We start from the raw sequence: 10,582 nt of genomic DNA, 5'->3' as shown, positions 1-10,582 counted from the left end.
CTTCTACATATGATTGCTATCAATTTCAGTCAAATCTCCCAAAATACTCAATATCAGGTACATGTCCTATAATGTGATATTCCTAGTGCAAAAACCATGAAGGATGTAAACAATATACTAGAGTATGACGCCGTCTCCTCCTAATTAAACTCATGGGACACGTGTACTTTAGCAAAGATAATCCCACAAGATTTACAGTAATCTTTATATCCATCATATTCACGATATTGGTAAATTGACTCTTATAGAGAGGTTCTGACTTACGTTTTCCCAGAGAAAAAAAAACGTGCCTAATGGTCATTGCACTTGTGGTACTGGTGGACTGTTGTAAATCATGGGACATAACCAAATCCAGCAAACACTGAGAACAAAGTGGAAAACCCGTTGATGCATAAGAAAATTACCTCTATAATCATAAAAATGAAAACCAAAATATGAGGAGACTTTCTGACACATTTTATTGGCATGTCCTGGAAAAGTACTGTCCTTCTGTGTGACTACAATTCCATCCATTTGTCAATAATAAAATGTTAGTGGAATTTGAGTGGAAGTTAGTGGCCAGACCAGGGAGCACTAGGATGCTGATTAAAGTTGCTGGCAACAATGTGGGAACCATTATCTGCAAGAGAGGTGAGATGGAACAGCCCATTCAGTAAATGGTGTCAACGACGTGCCAGTTAACCCTGCTTTACTTCAACCTTAATTTCACGAATCTGTCTAGCTGCCTGTCTATTAGCAACCCAAAAGAAAACTCAAAATGAAGAATAAAAACTGAATGCAGTGATTTGCAAAGCTTTGAAAAGGGGTCAGACTCAAAAGACAGCGTCAGTACACTGACTGCAGTTTTAAAGGATTAATTGAACAGGCAACTGGAATGATTAGAGAGCAGGTAAGTGACTCGGGAGTGGTAACTGGCTGCTGGCCAAAGTAAATGCAGAGTAGAGAGGTCAGGCAGGTTTCCAGGGAGGTAAGGTTGATCGCTGGGAAGAGTAGGCAGGCAGATGTTTGGCTGAATATTCAAGCTGAGCTCCTTGAGAATGCAACGAGGTCAGAAACTAGAAATGCAAGTAGGAGGCAGACAGAAGCAAGGTTATCAAATGCAAGTAGCTAGAATATGAGGTTAAGAGAGCCTAATTACCACCATGGTTGGCATAGACATTTGGTGAAGATCTGCAGCTTCTCCAGCTACTAGATACTCCAGCTAAAGAGAGCTGAAACAGGTGTGGAATGATAACAAAGAGAGAGTGTCCAGCCTAAAGGTGGACCAGGAAAGCACCAGGCTACAACTCTGCCTAAACTGAGAATGGACTTAAAGAAAATGAGTGAGAGAGGAAAATAACGGAACCAAAACCTCAAACTAAGACAGATATTTTATTCACACTAGAATATAGAAAAGTGTTCAAACTGAGAAAATGTACCATTTTAAGAAAAATATGCATGTGTTTAGATTTTGATGCTTCACACAAATCATTTAAAATACAAACATAAATATCCAGATTTGTATTTGTGAGCTAATCACAGCTTGTAAATGGCTAACCAGACATCAAATAATATACACCAAATGCATATCCCAACATACATGATCATTGTAAACAAAATCACTAAGACAGCCCAAGATCCCATCACATATGTATCACTAATACAATAGATCAAGAAGAGACAGGGTTTAAAATTAACTATATTTTAGCAACAACTGTTGCTGTCTGTTTGAAGATTTTATAGTTTTAATAGTACTTTGAAGTTTATTCCAAATCTGTGGGCTTCTACTGATCACACTAAAACTTTAGTTTTTAGTTTATGTTTCTTCCCCCTCAGAAGTTTTTTTGTGAATGAAATTATAAATTGGAAAAAAGTATTTTCTTGAGTCTAAAAACTACATTATGGATCACACAAGAATATGGAAGATGTTACATTCAGTTAACTTTAGAACTTTATAACCATAACAAAAAGAACCAGAGGGAGCATCTACCTTGGACCATGATACGACTCTCATAACGTTCTTTTGTAAAGTCTGTAATCTCTCAAGAAATGTAGCATAAGTATTGCAGCATATTACACTGCAATAATTTTAATGAGGCTCAAACAAAGAAATTGGTATAAAGTAATTAAAGTAAAAATAAACCAACATATTTAGATCACTTAAAATTCAGGCAGGCCCTTTCAGCAGCTGAACTTTACTACTATTAAGCCAATCTGTTAGAATAGCTGCAATATGTGTTTTTGTATTGTGTTGCTGAAATATGCAAGGCCTTCCCTGAAAAAGACATCGTCTGGATGGAAGAATATGTTGCTCTGAAATCCGTATGCATTGCAAGCTGCCAATTCCACAGCCACTAAAGCACCCCTGTACTAGAGATGCAAGTAAGAAGTGAGAGCTCATAAAAAGCAGGATGATCTTTCTCCTCTTTAGTCTAGAGGATGTGGAGTCCATGTTTTTCAAATATAGATTTGTCTGAACACTTTTACCCTTCTCTTTAGTGCATTTTTAATGAGCTCTGGCTCAGAGAAGATGGTCATTTTCTGAATCTTGTTCACATATGGCTTCATTTTTGCATAACAGAGCTTTAACTTGCATTTGTATATAGCATGGCAAATTCAGTTCACAGATAATGTTTTGATCATGGGTTGTTACAAATGCTAGTACCAATATATTAGCTAATAGTTGGCCATTATGTAGCAAAATAGCAACAAATTAATAGAAAAAAATTAATTAAAAGTAGCTTAAATGTCTTGTGCAGTCTAAGTGCAATCAGGCTAAAATCGAAACGTAAAACAGCTCTGGCTAAAATGTGATCACAGCAGTTGGTGATTCAAATGTAGGTCTTTATATTTGATGGATTGTTCAGTGAAGGGTACCAGTAGAACTAAATAATAGCATTTTTAATGGTTGACACTGTTTTCAGTAAAGGACTACTTTCATATAAGTTAAAAATAGAAAGCGAGAGAAAAACTTTGGAGGATTTTCAATATTCTGCTCTTGTTTCTTTGATATTTTGAATTTTAGTTCATGTAACTCTCGAGTTGAGTCAAATATAACAATTTAATAATATTTGGAAAGTTCTGCAGAATTCTGGAAACTAAAAACTGATCAGTAAGACCAAAGCAAAGCAAAAGCGTTCGAGAGCTACATGTTTGTTCAAGCACAAGCAACAAGTATTTTGCATCTGTCCCTGAAACTCCCTAGAGGAAAGGACACTTTCCATCTCACCATTTGCACTTACGTGATGTGTTTGGAAGATGTCAGACATCACACTTCTTGAATGAGACACTTTGATGCATCATCTCAAAAGAACGCATGTTTTCATTTGCATATGTCACTCTCTGCAAATCACATCATCCTAAACCTTGAGCAGCAAGGTAATTACAAATAAGACCTGACAAGTCGTGATGTATGCATATAAACATCAGTCTCCAGTGTGCCACCATGATACAGGGTGTATAGTCCCCTTTTCCCTCAGTGAGCCAGCCATCCATGACATGTATCACACAGTCACTGGCAGGTGCAGAAATGCTCTACTTTTGATCTCTTCACGGAGTGCCTCTCTATGACTATCTCAAGCTCTCTGCCTTTGATTTATTTGGTGTTACACTGTGGAATCCATCTATTTAAGTCTATCTATTGCATGGTTTTCCTTGTGATTTCAGATCATTGTGGTGGAGAGCAAACAGGCCCAGTGTAGCAGTATTAAAGCGGTTTACACCTACACCTTTTCCTACACAGAGTTATGCTGTGAGAATTTAAAATAGCCATTTGTGTAGGCATTTCTGAGCAATGCTGTGTTTGAGTGGGTTAATGCAGGGAACCTTCCAAAAACATCAATTTAACAGACTAATTCTGGGTAACTTCCTTTTCATAATTGAACAGCTGGACATGATTAGCTTGGTTCATAATATTTAAATGAATGTGTCCTGCATGTAATTTTACAGTAATAATCAAATGATATTTTTACATTCCGAAGAACTGAAGAATTTTTACGAAGCGTGGAATAACATCAAGACAAACAAAACACGTTTTGGATGTGTAAATTGTAAGGGTTTTATTGATTCTAATGCTTAAAAAGCCATCCACTGAGTGGGTTTAGTTTCATAAAGAGTGCAGATGGTGTCTGTTTTGGCCCCTGAAACTGGTGTGAAGCAAATGAACATTTGGATGATGACTTTTGTTGACTTTGAGGAAGCTGCCAAAACTGAGCAGACCCAAAAAACTGCAGAGGAAGTAATGTGCAGAGGGGTGCATTACCAAGTAAATTTGACATACACTTTCTTTGCATTAGAAGGTTGCGGAAAAACCATTAAAAAGCCATTTAGAGATAATGAGTTTCACAAAGGTGGGTACCAATTTTCTTTTTTTCATCAGGCCTTGTGCGCTATTCTATAATAATGTGTGACTGACGCGCCATTTAACTCCTCTTCACACAGCATGACTTAACAGTGAGCTGCCCATTTCAGTTAAGGGACACAGGTCATGGAGTTCAATGGATAATATAGAATTTAGAGCAAGCACTTGGCGATGGTGGGGAGGAAAAACTCTCTCTCCAGAGAAAAATACAGGTTTCGGGAAGGGCCATGGTCTGCCATGACTGTTGGCTGACTAGGACTAGGGGAACGTGACTCAGGAAGGAACAGCCATCTGTCACAACTGGTGATGGGAGGAAGGCTATTAGATTCCCACTGGTCCAGTCCATGCTGCAAACCACTGCGCCTGGCAATTGCAAGACTAACAGTAGTCTAGTCTAATGGCAATTTAAACTCCCTTGTGGACACACTAGTATGTAGTCTGTTTGAAGAGCACAGTTGATGTGCTGGTCCCTTAGTTATGCTGCAATAGACGTAGGCTACCGGGGGGATTCCCATGATGCATTGAGTTTTTTCCTTTCCAGTCACCTTTCTCACTCATCTCTGGCTCTCTTCCACAGCATGTCTTTTATCCTGTCTTCCTTCTCTCACTCTAACCGGTCCCAGCAGATGGCTCCGCCCCTCTCTGAGCCTGGTTCTGCTGGAGGTTTCTTCCTGTTAAAAGGGAGTTTTTCCTTCTCACTGTCACCAAAGTGCTTGCTCATAGGGGGTCGTATGATTGTTGGGTTTTTCTCTGTATCTATTATTGTAGGATCTACTGAACAATATAAAGTGCCTTGAGGCGACTGTTGTTGTGATTGGGCACTATAAAAATAAAATTGAATTGAATTGGTCGCATAGTGACTGTGCAAGCAATAGGTGGATGCCTCCACAGAGCTTTGTGGGGGCTTTGCTGAAATTTACAACACACATAGAAGTGGAATAAAATGCAATCTAGGTCTGAAGTAGTATTTGCCAAATAAAATACATTCAGCAATAGCCTAATTAAATTAGCTTCATGATCAGCTGTTTAGAATAGATTCAAATGTACCAAGCTTAAAAGCATATTTATGCATTTGTAGCATCCCAGTGCATTGGATGAGTGCTGGCATGGCTTCAGGTTTTTGCTTTTTTTGTTTCTTGTCTTCATCTTCTTTTTTCTGTTGCGCTTTAGGACTGTTGAGGGGTGTGTGTTCATGTGTGTGATGGGTTTTTGCCTCAAAGACAGTACAGAAGTTGCACAGCGATACAGATGGGATTTTTACCCTCGCTGTCTCCGATATTCAGACACAGTCCTGCTTAAATTTATAGAACATAACAATGTGTAAAGCCTAAATATGTTTTCATCTGTTATAATGTATTCATAACAGCATGAAAAATCTGATTGCAAATCATTTTAATTACAGCCAAGAGATAAACTAAAAAGGCTTTTGTGAAAATATAATAAAATCCAAATAATCAGAATTTCATCATCTTCAGTTTGCCGGATTATAATTTTCAGCTTTTGGAAAGGATCAATAATTGCCCTGCAGGTAATCGCATCAAATGGCCTCATTAGGGTTTCGACTGATATTGCCTTTGCTTTGGAGCAAATCTCTTTGCATCTCCAGTTTTTCCCTGTTCTGTCTTTTGTTAGTCTTTTGATGCCAAGGAAATTTCCAAACAAATATTTGTGCATGCCACGCATCATTTTTCGATCTATGTGAACAAATTTTATCAAAATGAAAGAGAGAGGGAGAGATATTTCCTTATCTGTCACTTGTGAAATTGACAGTTAAAGTGTATAATTTTAACGTTTTAACCACACTGAAGGATAGAAAGTATCCTGCCTTTTCATCTTTTCTCATGTCGCTCTGCTTCTTGTGCTCAGATCATTGCTAGCGAAGAAAAAAACGCTTGCTTGTAAATGAAAGACTCTTCTTTGTGAACAGAATCAGGAGAAAACAGCACCACGAGCCCTTTCTTCTTATCTGTTATTTTGAGTGCAGAACAAATTTTTTTTTGCTGTGTTTGTGTAGAGTGCATGGCCTGTAAATTATTTTTCTGATCAGTTAGGTTTATAGGTATAATATTATATAATAATGACAAGAAGATTACCTCACTAAAAGTCCTTAAAACTAGATTTAAACGAAAAATAAATTTCCTGTCTCTTAGGAAATCTGTATTTGCTTGGTTGATTATTTCTTCTTGTAACAATGCCTCTTGGCAATAAATCTTATACTATTGGAAATCCTGTTTATTTCCACTTATTGTGTCACATTTGTAAGGAAAATGCATTTGTAGGTTAAGCAGCAGACTATGAAAAATTTACCAGATCTTCTCTGCCAATGCCAAACAGCTTATTCTATACTGACTGTTGTTTGGTGTCGTTTACTGGATTGGATGATTGCAGTCTGAAGAAACCAGACATATTGGCAATTTAACAATTTAACAAACAGAGGCCTGAGGAGCATGTGGAAGAACCATACGCAACTACAACAACCTGGCACCTCCTCCTCATGCTGGTCACCAGTTTGGTCACACGCTGCTCGGGCATCCCATTCTTCAACCAGCATTTGTCACATATCAGCCAATGTGGTTGTTTTGGTCACTCAGGCATAGCAGCACCCACAAGCGGATTCATTAAGGTTGAGGTCAGGACTGCAGGCAAATGGGGGTAGTCTCTGATAAACCCCTCTCTATGTGTTTAAGTGTTGTCATCTTGGAGGATAGAGTTCAGTCCCAGACTGTGGAGATATGGGATTACACCGGTTACAGAATGTCATTTCGATATCTCTCTGCATCGAGATTCCCTCCAATGATGACAAGCCTTGTTTTTCCAGTGAGGGAGATGCCGCCCTACACTATTATACTGCCTCCAGCAAAAGCTGTTGCCTTATCGGTGCAGCAGTCAGTATCTTTTCTACCCTACAGTCCAGCTGCTATAGACAGAATCTGGACTCCTTGCCGAACAAAACGTTACTCCAGATGTTCAGGTTCCACTGCACATGTTGCAGACCAGTGCAAATGGACCTGATGGTGAAGGGCAGTGATGGCAGGCCCTGTGAGACTGGAGGCTGGCTGTGTGCAGTGTGTTCCAGATTGTCTGGGTAGAGAGCCATTAGCCATATTGTTCTGCAATGCTTTAGAAGACTGCCTACGGTCTCTAAGTGCTGACAGGGTGAGGAAACGGTCTTCTTGTAGTGTTGTCTTCTTACGACGCCAATTATATGGAACTTGGTCTTCATAAAATGATTAAAAAATTGAATTGCATACTGCGAAGATATGTGAATGTAACCTTGAGTACAGTTTCTGCCTAATGCACTTTCATTCTTTTAGTGGTGGCTCTTACGCCTCTGTGCACCTCCACGATTACCCCCACTTTATTGTTTGTTTTATCATCATTATTAACCTGTTCTCTCGCTCTGTCTTTTATCCCTGCTAATCACTGGGTGGATGAGGTCTCTTCTCCATCAGCACCTACCTTTGTGTTTAGTTGCTTTCTGCAGTGTTATCCAGTAAATAATTAATTTTAGGTTATCAAAATGTATTGGAACTGTAAAAGCTTTGTGGAGTCATATATGCTGGCTGCTTTTGAACCATAGGCTCAGATGGTGAAGCCAGGTCCGAACTCCCAAGGTACTCAATATTTAAGCTTTTGCTTGTTAATATTGTTGGCTTATAAATTTCGCAATGGATCAAATGTTGTTTTCAAACCTTTTGACTGAAAGCCCAAAGTTTTAACAAAAATGGAAAAAATAATACAAACACCTGGAAACGGAGCATTTAATTAAACAGATGTTGTTGTTGTTAATTTGACTTGTGATTTAGAGATTCAATATAAATATCAATTCTAACCATGCAAGTGAGGTAAAAAATGTTTTGTCTGGATAAAAGTAGGGATTTTGCTTCAAGGATCAGTGGCACCTGCTCCTCACACTTCAGAGTTCTGACTCAGATTTGGTGTCTGCCAACTCATGAGGGTTGTATCTGGCTCTTCAGCTGCTAAATGCTTCAATATGTTCTTTATTTTGTTAACTCTGCCTCTATGTTGTTTGATCTAAAGGTACAGAGAGTAATTCTATGAGGTTATTTAATGCAAAAAAGTATCATGTAATCATAAATAAAGAACAGAACAGTTACATTACATCTTTAAACATTCTCATGAACTTATAACGAATCTATTAAAAAAACATTGGAGGAGGTTTACAATGTTCCCTCACCATATTTGAATGCAGAGGCTGGGAAGGACTAATTGTAGTTTTACTTATGTGGCTAAAGACCTACAAAATATAACAGTATGCTAGAGGAGAAAAGTAGAGAGCTCACAGGTATTCGTGTGAGGTGGATGGACATTTGAACTCTACCTGGACCTTTAGACTCAAGATATGAAGCATTATACATAAGTGTTTTCTTTGAAGAATTGGTCCCCTTCACTAAAGAAGAAGAAAAGTGAAGGAAAGAGTCAACGACACTGGCATCTTACTCAAATGTTGTCCTGTTCCTTCTCACCTCAAGCCTCATCTTTTTTTTTTCAGCTCTACATTTTCACAACTTCTTCCACACTAAACTCAGGTTGGTAGAGTTGTTGTTGGGTTAGTTCTTAGTTTCACTGCAGCATGTGTTCATTAAAAGCTACACTTCAGCTATTAGCAGTGACTCATGGCCAAAGTAGCCATCCATTTTACTTGAATCCTTGAATCTCTTCCTTCCTAAATATGTTCGTTCTCTATTTTCTTACCATGTGAACTTCATCTTCCTCCGTCTCTTCCTCACTTCTGCACCAAAAACTGTGACAGTTTTATAGATATTTAATACCAGTAATATATCCACAAGCAGAACAAGCTGAAAACAGACAGGTTAACTGATTTTTAATTAAGTGAATATCACTTTTAAAATCCCGGTACAAGCGAAGGATGATAGGTGTTTGTATCATCTCTGCACTTTTAGACCCATTTAGCAAAAATCAACCTGTTGAAAAGCTCTCATAGCTTTTCATTGTGACTCAAGACAGTTATGAGATGCCAGGAATTTCTCACCCAACAAAACTAGAAGTTTAATACATCAGTCTGCTCTTCATTTTATGCAATTAATCACAGCTTGTGAATTTTCCTTTTACTCATATAGATTAAATAAAATTCAGGGGCATCACGTGGATCACATGGGTTAGCAGGCAGTTTGAATATGTGCTGATAACATAAAGATTTTTTTTTTTTAACTTCTTACCTTTTTGAAAATGCATCTCAAACTCTGCATGGTGCAGCTAGCATAGGTTGCTAACTTCCTGCTCCATTAGCAGCTAGCTTTAGCTTAAAATTGAACAAGACTCATTCTAAAATGAAAACAAAATGAGCTAGAAAGCCTCCTTGAGAGATTTTTTTTTTCAACTTTGGCACAAATATCCACCTGGACTCAAGGGTGCAAGTGTCATGTAGGATAAAATGATAAACTGATGATATTTTCTACCTAAAAGGTCAAAAGCTATTCCTTTCTAAACCATTAAAATGGCAACCTTTCAACTCAGAAACAGACAGGAGTGATAATGACATATGCCACATGTTGTTGGACACTGAAGCATGTGAAAGATTTTTTTCTGTTTGGTGCATGAGCTTTCACACTAATACAACAGACCAACAGCTGAGGTGGTAATTGCAGTTAATTGTGTGGCAATAAGTGGTGAAGCTTGAATAACGTAAAAAGAAATGCACTGTACATTGAAATCTATTTTTGTCTTTGGAAGAGAAAAGTCGCACGATAACAGAAGACATTAAGGTGTAACTGATGAGCTGTAGAACTGGATTTGAGCAGAATTTAATGGCCAGAACAGGGAGCACTGGGATGCTAATTAAGATTGCTGATGACAATGTGGGAACGATTATCTGCAACGGAATTGAGACCTATTCAGTAAAGTGCCAGTTCACCGTGTTTGACTTCGACACTGATGTCTTTGCACATCTGTCTATCTATTGATCTATCGATGATCTATCGAGCAGCTGCTTTTATTGAAATCTCAAATCGATAATGATGATAATTATGTCTTACAATTACACTGACACAGGCCCACGTAGATGACCGTGACTGATAACGGTGCAGACTCTGGAGACAAACACACAAATCCACATATGGTGCACTAAATAGCACCGTGAATCTCAATTAAGCTACACAGCTGGGATCTTTTGCCATGCAACACCCACCACGCTGGACATTTTGAATTATGGCTTTAAACTGCAGGACAGAGATCTAAAGGATGAATAATGTCAAGATGATA

This window comes from Astatotilapia calliptera, chromosome 9 (genome assembly GCF_900246225.1).
Source record: "Astatotilapia calliptera chromosome 9, fAstCal1.2, whole genome shotgun sequence".
Lineage (NCBI taxonomy): Eukaryota > Metazoa > Chordata > Actinopteri > Cichliformes > Cichlidae > Astatotilapia > Astatotilapia calliptera.
Note: the sequence above shows the minus strand (reverse complement) of the source record.